Genomic DNA, 13,519 nt, shown 5'->3' on the forward strand with positions numbered 1-13,519 from the left:
TAAATCTATATTTTTTGTAAATATAATATTAATATATGTAATCAAAAAATGAACAAAAAAGAATCTCTCAAAAATACAATATATTACGGTTACTCTGTATTTGCTGCTTTAATTTGAAGTATCATAGTTAGCAGAACAAAGTAAAGTATAGTGAATTTTTGTGCAAAAAATATAAAACATTTACCCATATCAAGATTTCTATTGTACCAAAAAATTCACTCGGAACTGTGATTTGTTTTGTTTTGTTTTGTTCATTCTTGATAATGCTCATACGGAGTGTTATTACTATATTTCATCTACTGAAGTCTCTGGAGTTTGTCAAAAAGAACCGCTCAATTACAGCTCAAGTGCTCTTGATATCCCTGAGGTGCACTTTATTTTATTGAACAGCGAGTACTCTTCTCTTACCTTTTAACCCGGTGGCCAATTGCCCAGTTTTTTGCTGTATTAGTATTTTATTAATTCCCACACCACTGGTACACATTTGATACTAGACTATAGAGCCGTTCCAGATTGATTGAGGCTATGCTCAGAAGTCTGAACCAATAATGAAGTCACTGGGCCATTTCAATAATTCAGTCTGGATGGATTGAAAAGGAACTTACAACCATTTCCACGGTCATCCATGGCAGCAGACGCGTTTTCTCTTTTTTTTTTTTTTTGTTTTTAGGCTATTTTTTACTTTTGTGTTTTTAGTCTAACCTTGAGAAATTACTGCTTGCATTTACTGTTTGGGCTGGCATTGGAATAAAATTTCACTCATTTGGTGTTTGGTAACTTTTTTTTTTGCTCTCTTTTACGGCAATAAAAAGGTATAATGTGACAAATTTTGTACCACTCGATTTATCATTTATGAGTGGAGTCATAAATCTGATCTACCCAAACTTTTGCCTCTTTTCATGAGTAGACAGACTTGTACGAAAAAAACAACTAAGCAGTGTCCGAAAAGTGTAAAAGACTTCGACTAAACAAAGGATGACTGAGTGAGTCTATGCTGACAAGTCTGAAGCAATAATGAACTTACAGACAAAGGACCGAAGCGGTTGTCTGACAACCGCTCCAGAAACTTTTCATGGCTAAGATGTAATGGGCCATCATCAACGGACAAAACGAAGCCATGTCGCCAAATTATATCAGCTGAATAAGACGGCATCGTTTTATTGAGTGTCAAATAAAAAAATAAAAATTTTGGAAACGGATGGAGCATCATTGTCAAACAGCGTCAAATTTATCCTGCCCAAATTATTAATGAAAAGTTCCTTTTTATCAAAAATCCCCATTTCACTTTCCTCATTTCCAAAACCCTTTCCCCGTTGTCTGGTAATGCAAAAAATCACTCCACGAAAGAACTGCCATTTCACTCCACAGAATCACTCCACAAAATCACTCCCATTTCACTCCCCGTTGTCTGCTAATTTCTAAAACAATTGCTTGATGTGAGAACCCGTATTGCCCTAAGAATTTTCCTAGGGTTTTTCCCCTTTAATTGCTTGTTTTCTGCATTTTCTGGCTTAGGAAAATTTTTTTGGTGGATTTTATGAGTAATTATGGTTTTTAGATGCTTGTTCTAGTATTGGAGAATTTTTAGCAAATTAAGAATATATATTGGACGTGGGACCCACGAGTGCGAAAAGTTCGGGAAAATTCGGCCAATACGGTTAAGTTTCGGATACTGTGTAAAATTTATCGGGTGTTAAGAGATAAGTAGAGTGTGTGAAATGATTGATGTGAGAGAGAAAAGAAAAGATAGGATTGCATTTATGAGAGTGACAAGTGTCACATAGTTATTGGATTTGACTTAAGAAAGACTATTCACTATTTTGACTTTTGACCCAAGGAAGTAAATATCTCAAAAATTCACAAAAATTACCATTTTCTTACCTTGTGTTGGCCGGCTCTCTCTCTTGCAAGATGGAAGGAAATTCTTCAACTTTCTAGCTTCCATTTCACTCAATCTTCCACAACTAATCACCTAGAATAGATTCTACTCCATAAAAACTTTTCTTCTAGTGCTAGTAAGTAGTTTGGTGGAGTTTGTTTGAAGAGCTAAGGTGTCCAACATCTCTCTCTTTCTTAATTTCTTGGTAAGTGATGCTTGAACACCCTACTACACCTAATGATGTTTATGTTATGCTTAGAAGTAGCTTGAGTGATGGTATATGTGATTGATTTCTTGGTTTGAAGTGATTTGGTTGAGTTTTTTATTTTTTGAGGAATTTTCTGGTTTCATATGATCTTGATGGTGTGGTTGTTTTTGATGGTTGGAAATAAGAGGTTATGACTTTAGTGGATGTGTATGATAGGAAAATGCAATCAATTTTGGGTTTGGAATGAAATGTGAAAAGTTAGGGTTCATGAACCCCTAATCTGTCCGAAATTTTAGGTCATAGATAGAGGCCGAATTGGACTTTTCTCAAAACATAAAAGTTGTAGGTATTGATGAGTATGAAGTGCCTACAAAATTTCAGGGCATTTGGAGTAGTATAGAGTGAGTTATGCCGTTTTTACTGTTGCTGTTTTTGGTGAACAGAATGTCCGAACTGCGATAGTAATTGCCTGTTTTGACTGGAATTGGTTTGGATTTTGTTGTTGGTGTCTTCTGATGAAATGTAGCTTGATGTCTTAGCTTTCATATTCCTTTGGAATCAATGCATTTGGACCTGTATAGACTGAATTGGACTGATTACAGTTTTGTGTGATTTGGGAACCTGCAATTACGGTTCTGGGTTGGTTTTCTGCATTTTTGACCCAGTTGTGCTAGGATTTGGACTGAGTGGCCTTCTACATTGTTGTAGCCCTGTCTCTTAGCTTCACGATGGTGGGTCTTACACCCTCATCCGATCAGCGTAGCGCATTTTGTGCCATTACCGCATTAGGAGGCCAAAACTATTTTTGTTGTTGGGTCAAATGAGTTACATTTCCTGATTTTCTGGTTTGCTATAATGCTTGTATATGGTTGCAAAACCCTATTGGGGTTGTGATTGGCATTTTTTTGTGACTCGTTATCGAGTCTCATTGCATTTGTTTACGTGTTCTAGGGCGTGACGGTGGTTCACGACATTCTCCTGACGGAAGTGCATGAAATAGCACTGAATTGATGAGTGAGTATACTACTCACTTAAATGTTACTGCGTGGCTTTGTTATATGTGAATGTGATGCCTTGAAGGCTTATTTGGCTATTGGAAGTGAATGAGGTGAGGGTGTACTTGACCGCCCTCACCCCCTTGTGATTCCATTCATGACTGTGTACCGTTTCACTGAAAGACTGCACTTGCTATATGAGATATTGAATTCCATTCATGGAAAACTGATTTGGTGTCGTTTGGACGAATGTCCAACGGCCTTACTGTATTACTGAGCTCAACCCCGTAGGTAGTCAATTGGATCGAGCCGGCGAGGGCTTGGTCGTGAATATTGACGTGCCACGGGGACTGTACTGGGGAATCTTGTAGTAATGAGACTCTTGGTTCCGGTATACTCGAGTATTACCAAAATGACTGATTGGAGTGCGGGCCCGGTTGGGGTATGTTTGGTGGAAGGAATGGAGTGAAGTGAGGTCTACGGTCGGGTATTCTTAAACATTGACGGAGGGTCAATGAGATTGGATCAAGAATGTAAGCGTGAAAATGGGCTCTTGAGAGCCATCCGTATCCTTTTACCGACTTGTTTTAATTCTTAATTGTGTACTCGAAATGAAAGATTATGCTTATATGATCCTTGTGCTTATGTGGTAGTAACTCACTGGGCTTAAGCTCATTCCGTTCCATTTGTTTTCCTTACAGGAAATGACCACTTTTGGAAAAGGTTGTGTTAGTTGGTTGTCAAGTTGAGCTCCTGTAAATGTTTTTGAATGAAACCCTAATGTGTATTGGGTTCATTTTTGATTGGCAAACCGAATTTTGTCTACCTATGATGAATAGTTTTTGACATGCCGATTTGGTTGTAAAGGTTGGATTGCTATGTATTAATGTTTGGTGGGATTCCGGATTCTACTATTCCAGGCACTATTCATCGTTTTCATTTTTCTTTTATTTTGTTATTTTGATACTTGTGGCTTGTCCGAGCGCGCTTTTACTTTCCCGAAACGTTCTAGATCGTGTGTAACTGCCCGTAGTCCTGGCGAGAGCCGGGCAGGCAGTCCGCTAACCCCTTTGGTTCGCCTTAGGGGAAAGTGGGGCTGTTACACATGAATTCCTCCTAAAAAAGACCCACGGTGTTTTTTGGAGGAGGAGAAACTGCATAATCCAAAGCAAGATAGGATCTTTTACACTCTCTGCTCCTATGTTGCACTTGTAATGTTTATCCGCAACATTGATACTCTTCATTTTTTGACATTTTCTTAATTTATTGGGGTCAAAATTTTCTGGGATTTTCGAGTTAATTTCTTATTTTAGTGAGTCTTAAAGTTTCACATTAGTTTTCGTGGGATGGATTGACGAAATTTTGGAGCTTTGTTTATTTCGAGCTGGGTAGCTCAGCTGGGCAGGACAAAATTGTTGAAATTATGCTTGTAAAAAAGTTATATTTTTTATTTTTCTTCTTTAGGTTGCAAGCTTAGTTAGTTTAGTACTTATTTTTTGGGTCTTCTTCCTATTTACAAACCTTTTGAGGAGGTTCGTAATGTCTCTGTAATTTCATTGTTACTAGATTACGAACTAGTATTTTCATTGTTACTCGTTCGTAATCAATAATAATTTCGTTGTTAACTAGAAATTACAGGTTCGTAATGTCTTCTTCCTGATTTTTTATTTTTAACTTGTAACAAACTAATAATTTCTCTGTAATGTCTCCGTTTTCACTAGGGTTTTTCTTTACCCCTCTCAATTATGTTAATTGAATTTTTTTAATTTTTAATGTCAATTCTTTTCTGCCTAAGTTGTTGTGGTTTAATTTTGATTTTAATTTATTTATTTAATTGTTAAATTATTGAAAATCTAGTAATCAGTCAAAAGAACCCGCAATATTAGAAGAAGGAAAGGAAAAGATGAGAAATTGTCAAAAAAAATCTGTTCAAGTTTTGCATTATATTCTGTTCAAACCAATTGTAAGTTTTTTTTCTTTTGGCAATCATGATATGCTAAAATATTTGGCTTTTTCGCCTATTGATGGGCAAGCTGAATTTAAGGTTTTCAGAAGCTCGAAAAGTTTCTTTTGCCTTTGCCGTTGTTGTCTTATTTATTAAATTTTAAATTGTTCGAGTAGTAGATTAAATCAACTTAAACTCTATCTAAAACCGTCGTGGCCTGAGCCCAAAATTATAAGTGAAGATGCCGAAAGAGAATGAAAATGAGAACTTAAGCTGCATTGCTATCATTTTCAGGATGGTGATGTTGTGCTAGGTTTTCAAAGCCAAATAAGTATTGGGTTAAAAACTCGAAGAAAAGTAACTATGCAACGGATTTGCAAAGGTCTTTTTGTAGTGTGTATAAGATAAAATACACCGTGTATCAGAATAATAACATGATGTCAATACAAAATAACCAGTGGAACATGGTATGTATAAATGCGTACAACATAATATCAGTTTATACACATAAAACAACAACATGTAAATGCTATTAAATCAAGAGATCGCCGTAATGTGTATCAACCAATATACACCGTGTACCAGAATAATAACACGATGTCAAAATTAAACAATGAGTGATAAATAATTGTTATTTGTATGATTTAAAAAATGAATGTGAGGAAATAAATCAATAATCTGTAAAAAATTTTATCCAAAAGTGTAATCATGTGTCCAAATGCAATAACGATATTTTAAAACAAAGTAACCAGTGGTACATGGTATGTATAAATGCGTACAACATATATATCAGTTTGTACACATAAAACAATAACATGTAAATGCTATTAAATTAAGAGACCATCGTAATGTGTACCAACTAAAATATACCGTGTACCAGAATAATAACACGATATCAAAACTAAACAATGGATGATAAATAATTATAACTTGTACGATTAAAAAATGAATATGAGCAAATAAATCAATAATCTGTAAAAAATTTTATCCAAAAGTGTAATCGTGTGTTCAAATGCAATAATGATATTTCAAAACAAAGTAACCAGTGATACATGGTATATATAAATGCGTAAACATATATATGAGTTTGTACACATAAAACAACAACATGTAAATGCTATTAAATCAAGAGATCGCCGTAATATGTACCAACTAAAATATATCGTGTACCAGAATAATAATACGATGTCAAAACTAAACAATGGGTGATAAATGATTTTAACTTGTACGATTTAAAAAATGAATGTGAGCAAATAAATCAATAATCTGTAAAAAAAAATGTACAAAATGTATATTACTATGTCAAAAATAAATAACATGTGATGAACATTCTATCACTAATATGTATACCTTAATAACCAATGTGTACAAGTAAAACATTAATTTGTAACAACTAAATAACGAACAGTGAACTATAATGCACTAGTTCTTCAAAGTATCGTAGCATTGTACCAGTTTCACCATACTTTAATCCCCTCTCTCTTTTTGTTCGTAGATAACGTTCTAAGTCATCACGAGTGTAGCGAATATTGCTTAATCCCCCTGCCTCTTTTCCCATGAGTTCATGGGATTGTTTCAAGGATATTCCTGTATCAAGTGCAATCTCAGCTTGGACTCCTTGAGAAATACGTACTTTTCTTTGCGAACGCATCATATGAACACATTCTGAAATGTGTAGTGTGTGATTATGCTCGATTACTAGATCTCGAACTTGATACTTCATTGTTTCTCTGTTCAAAATTATCCCAATTTCAGCTTTACATCCGATTTTTGTTTCAGCCCGAGTTCTCTTTGGTTTTACATCTCCTTCTTACCGTCGTTTGAAACCTTCTTTGCAACATGTGTACCTTCTCAATGTAATTACACCGTCTTTATCCTTGTTTAAGTAGTCTTTCCGAACACTAAATCCAACAACTAATCCGTACCTATTATAGAAGTTGTATGCCTCATCTTCTGATTGAAATTCCATGCCGATCTTAGGACACAACACTTCCTCCGTTGTGCTGTATTCGACAAAAGCATTTTTTGTTATTATTTTTCAGGACAAACTATTATATTTATTTTTTATTTCCTTATTCACATCATAAGCACTTAATTAATTGTATTCACATATGTACATACTTTATAACAAGGTGTACATGCTTTACAACATTTTGTAAAACAATTTATATGGATATGTATCTTCTCTGTAATAGGTAATCACATAACTCTAATAATTTGCAAAGCATATTTCACACTATATAATATATACATTTCAAACAAATATTATAATCAATTTATGTATAATATCAGTATTTACATACTTTACAATCATATGTAAACACTTTATAACAATGTGTATACCCTTTATATCAACTTGTAACATAACAAATTCATGTATGTAAAATACACTTTTACATAGCGTAACGTTTGATAGAATTATCAAAATCTATACATTGTCATTTATACCGTTTGTGTAGTTATTTAAGTTTGTCACATTGTTAAGTTATTTTTACGCTTATGCTATTTTATTTGTACACATCCTCATTTATATTTGAAATTCTGTACGACATTTTTATTGTACAAGTTAACTATTCTCTCTAAAAGGATAATGACATACTTCTTATAATTTTTAAATCATGTTTCACTAAATAACACATTTATTACAATCAAATTACATATAATATTAGCATTTACCTTGGATAGAGTTTACCAAGCAGTGAATTTCAGATGGGCCGCTCACAAGTCTAGGCTATGCATTTGTTACTCAATAAATATCTATCTCAGTCATCCACAAGTTAAATCGGCGTGTATGTTGCTGCAGCGGATCTTCACAATTATCTTGTGCACACCTCAGACAAGATGTCCGTTTTGATAGGGTTTATTTAAGAGTTGGAAGAGCAGAAAACAAAAATTTATGTCTATGTTATGCAAAATAATTTGTTGAGAGGAGAAGAACAGAAGGAGCTTGTTGAGAGGAGAAGAACAAAATGAGCTACAGCGACAATGTATTGTGTTCAGACAAAAGCCACTACCACCATTTTCTTCCCACATCTTTTAAGTTGAAAGAGTTTTAAAACCCGCCGATCGTACCAAAAGTTGATTTTCAAATTTTGATTTTGAATTTTTCATACCCTTAATGGCCAGACCAAACGGAGTTAAAAGTCAAGTTTGTATTAAAGCAACAATCCTCTACACTCATCTCCATTTTGTTCGGCTTCGTTTTAGCCGTTGATGATGGGCCCACTACATCTTGACCATGAAAAGTTTGGGAGCGGTTGTCAGACAACCGCTTCGGCCCCTTGTCCATTGTACTTGGCCTTCTGACAATGCAGTAGTGCTGTCCTTAAAGAAACGCAACTCGCTTTACTAGTGTTTTTTTTTTAAACCAATCAGTTGACTTCAAGTCATTTTTTTGCTATTTGTTAGACTTTAATTGGCCAATAGAGAGACACTTCAATCCCTTCCTTGGTGTAAATTAGAACTGCAAATGAACCTAACCGCTCGCGGGCGGTTTGAGTTAAAGTTCGATTCAAACTCGATCAATATTGATCGAGTTTAAGTCGAGTTCGAGCTGGTCAAATCGAACTCGAACTCGAGTTCGAATTTAAAATTATTAAGACGGTTTGTGAGCTCGAATATATATATATAATTTTAATAGTAAAATTACATTTATATTCATAAGTTATTTTATTATTTATTAAGAAAAATATTATTTTATTCATTTTTTAAAAAATAAAATAATTATTTCTTATTTTTTAAACTTGAACTCGAACTTGAACTCGACTCGAATTTGAGTCGAACTCGAGTTCGAACTTAATAAAAATAAGTCAAGACTCGGCACAATTAGACCAAAACTTAATTCAACTCGACTTATTTGCAACTCTAGTGTAAACCCTTGCCTTGCTTTTCAACCTAGGATTTCTTGAAATTTCACTTGTTGATGCAAAGTGCATCTGTTTGGTCTAGAGATGGGTAAATTCCTTTCCGATCCCTTACTGGCTGACGAGCGCGGTGTATGCATATAATAATTAGTTTATCCATAGTCAAATTTTACATTTATAAAATCATAAATGCCCCACATGCGATTTTTCCGCAAGTATGCAGGTCGTGAGTGAGTATAGGACATTAAAGGCCGAACCCACATGAAAGATTGTTAATTACCGATGATTTTCGAAATCCTTTACTATTTAGACTATCACATATGCAAGAAATTAAATCTACACTACAAATATGAGATAAAAGTAATAAAAATAACAATAAAAATCTCCTAGAGATTTGGAATTCTTAACTACTCTTGCAAATAAAGTTACAGTTTAAATGAATGCTACTATCTTGACTCGTTACAACGTAATTTTCTCATATACGTGAAACCTACTTTCGTAGTGAATCAACTATACTTGTAACTAAGCCATACGTACTCTCGTGGTTATGAAATTAGTTACAAGCTCATTTCTTCTATGAAATTACACGAAACAAGTCACTAAAGCCACAAAAGTGCTTCTCTACTCTTGTGAGTGAACTCTCTAAGTTTATCATTTCCTTGAACTAGTGTTAAATTCCAATTCTCATTGCAAATTTAACACCTTAAGATTATCACAACTAATGACCAGTTAATCATGATTAGCTAAGCAAAAGTGATAAATAACTTATTCAAAATAATATCATCACATAACTAAGTAAATATCACAAACAAGATATATAAAGTTTATCCATAACGCTAGGCATAAACTTTAACTAAACATGAAAACAAACACCAATCTTATATTATAGCTAAACATGAATTCAAATACAAAAGAGAAAGTGATAAGAGAGAAGTCACCTTTGTCACATGAGTTTCAAACTCTCCATCTTACTCCTCAAATCTTTATCCAAATTTAGCTACAAATACAAGAAAGATAAACTACACTAACTATACTATACTACTCTAATTAATGAATTAAAAAAATTCTAGTAAAGACTACATTTTTGTGAAATTTCTCTAACCTTCCAAAGTGGTGAAAATGTTCCTCCAATGCTGCTATTTATAGAGAATTCAAGAGCCAAATGAGTTGTTTCTTGTTGTCAAAATTAGCTCTTGAAACTCCCAAAGGTTGCTTCCACAAGTTTCCACACACTTCTTGATTAGATTCAACAGAAATTAGTTGCTGGAATTGAGCTGGAAAGTTGTGTGAATGTAGAACAAGTTGTAGAGCAAGTTGCAGCAGCAAATAAACAATACGCAACTTCCGAAAAGGCGAGGTGAAGTCGCATTTTGTTACCCCACATTTTCTTCTTTGCAGGTTTGCACTTTTTGGGCAGAATTCATCCTTGCTCTGTTTTTTATCCAACTTCAACCATATTTTTCTTGATGTCAGAAACCGAACTAGCTCTTGTGTAAGACATGAAAGTTGTAATCCTTTGACTTAGCTTCCCAATGCATTAAGAATCATCCAATTTGGAGCTCTGTGAACTATGAAATGAACAAAATACCCTTGACTGGTCAATCCTCTATTTTAGCCTTCGACAATAAAAATGTACTTATGTATTTCGACTTTTTGACTTGGAAAACGACTAAACTGGACTTTAATGTCTTCACATTAAATGTAGAGCTATCGCTTAGTTTCAAAATGATTTATGAATCACCTCAATTGGATGCTTGTAACTCAAGATATTGCCGAAATACAAACATGTTTCAAAGCTGTCTAACATTTCCTTTTTTATTCTTAATTGCATTTCATCTTTGCACTTCATATTCTCTTTAAACCACTTCAAATCATCAATAATCATCCAAATATCTTCTCAATTCACTCCATTTGATGATTGAATCATAAAACCTACAAAAACATGAAATTTTTGCCATTTAAACATATAGAAATTCAATTTTTTACACTTAAATCACAAAATGCATATTTTCACTAGAATCTTAGTTAATTGGCTATAAAAGTAAATAAAACACTTAAAAAATAACTAGTAAAATACATTTAAAATATACAAAATATACACTTATCACTGACCTATTTAGGTCTAGTTCCTGCCGTTAGTGTATAGTAGAAATAAGATAGATTAGAAATTATTATATCCAAAAAAAGTGTTGCTATCTTTGACCCGTTACCTGTTCCATAAATAGTATTCCCTCCGTCCCAAAAAGTGTGTCGTGTTTTGGGACTTGCAATTATTATCAACAGTGCAAAACTTTTAAATGATTTGCACTGAAGTTCCAGCAATACCCCTTGACTTCCAATGTATTCATATGTGGTTGAATGATAAAGGGCCACAAGTTGTGATGAGACATGTGGGACCGAAAATAATGAAAATGTCTCCACACTACTTTAGAGGATAGTGTCATGCACGAGTGTTATCTGCATTTCACGTGGGACTCACGAACAATTAAGTGCATGTTGGTACTTGGTAAGTGAACGGAAATGTGTCACATTGGACCCACTAAAAGATAAGTAAAGGCTGACATATTGAAGGGTATGGAGCGGAAATGTGCGAAAGTTTTCATTGCCAAATTTAGTAAGTGACAATCATTTTGGGACAGATAAAAAAGGAGAGTATGACACTATCAATGGGACGAAGGGAGTAACATTTTATCCCGTTGTATGAACTAATTGTAATTTGGGATAGAAAATAATTGGATGTTGATGAATTTAGAATTTAAATTGGTTCTTATTTTCAAAACTCAAAATGTCAAATTTTACCAATCTCATTGCATTTTATTTATCACATACCCTTCTATCCACGCCTCTATCCCTTTATGCTTTTGGTTTGGCTTCTATGATAGCAAAAACGTGTTGTGTTTCTAATGGTTCATCAATGGTTGTTATGGCCTTTAAGCATTTGATGAAGGCAAAATTTCTTTCTCTGCGGGCACTAAAATATAGACTACTTTTCTTCTGGCTTATTATTAGTGAATAATTGGACTAAAGAATTATTTAAAACGTTAAGCCTATAGATGATAGCTACCGTAAGCAACTTGGAAATAAAATAGGGAAAAACTACTTTTCTCAAAATAATCTTTTGTTGCTAACTTGTTTAGTTAGCATTAACATGTTCTTGGTTTTGACAGTTCACCTGTGGTTGCTATGGACTTTACAAATTTTATTAAGACAATATCTCTTTTTTGGTATGGACTAAATTATAAATGACTTGTCTTCTGGTTTACTGTAAGTTAATAATTGAACTAAAGAATTATTTATACGTTTAAGTCTAAAAATGATGGCCGGCAACTTGAAAACAAAATAAGGGTTAATTATTATTTTCCAAATAATGTCATTTCCAACCATAAGAAAATGTCAATTTGCAAGATTGCACTTTAATCTCTAACATTTGTTGTTCTCTCACTTTACCCCTATACTAAATGGGGTACTTATACTAAACCCCCTAAAAGTAAATTATACTTTTAACTTTAGTATCCATATTTAAGAGTGTGTCGATTAGCCCCTTTTAATCATTAGTCAACATAATTATGTTGTTAAAGCAAATGTAATGACAAAGATACCCCTACCACTACTAAGATTTTGTTTTCTTGTATAATTGTGTTCTGCAAACAATTTAAAAGACAAACATGTCGCTATACTTTTGTTATTAATTTTTTGTTGCTTGCCTTTTTACATTCCTTGGTTCAAGTAAGAACATATCACTTTCAAGGGGTTTGTTTGGGGAGGAGGGAGAGGGGGGGGCCAAGCGCGCACACACCTCCCCCCTCCCCCCTAAATGATGTGTGGCAAGTTAATTTATTTTAAATGAGAGAGACCCATATCATCAATGATATATCCATCCATCTTCCCCTTTTCTATTTTGCCTTTGTTTTAATGTCACCAATACAAAGTAAATTTGAAGTTTACATTGCTTGAAGGAGCTTGCATGTATAGTAATTTATCAAAAATATATATTAATTATTTCCTTATGTTGCTTGAATCACCAAAAAATTGAAGAATGTATCTATTAGTAACGGAAAATTTGATAGCAGCTCTGTCCTTGAAGAAATGAAACTGGCTTTCCTGGTGCTTTCCGTTCCCAATCGGTGTTGACTTCAAGTCCTTCTTTAATATTTATTAGATTTTGTAGTTATCTCTTAACTACGTGATAAACAGTAATGTGTTATTTCATTATGAAATTAATTTTAATTTGAAATAGTAATCAATTGACATCGATGAATTCAGAATTGAAATTGGTTCATCTTTTTAAAACTCAAAATGTTATATATTTTACTAATCTCATTCGTATTTATCACACACTGTCCTATACAAACCCCTATCGTTTCGTAGTTTTGGTTTGGTTTTTGATTCATCAATGGTTGTTACTACTTTAAAGATTTCATGAAGATTCTCTACATGGACTAATATGTCGAGTACTTTTCTTCCAGCTTATTAGTAGTAAATGACTGAATTAAAGAATCACTAAATACGTTAGGCCGACAAAAGATAGCCCGCCATAGGCAACTTGGAAATAAAATAAGGGCTAATTACTTTTCTAAAAATAATCTTTTGCTTAATCGGCATAAACATGTTATTGGTTTTTATAGTTCA

The sequence above is a fragment of the Coffea arabica genome, chromosome 3e (genome assembly GCF_036785885.1).
Source record: "Coffea arabica cultivar ET-39 chromosome 3e, Coffea Arabica ET-39 HiFi, whole genome shotgun sequence".
Lineage (NCBI taxonomy): Eukaryota > Viridiplantae > Streptophyta > Magnoliopsida > Gentianales > Rubiaceae > Coffea > Coffea arabica.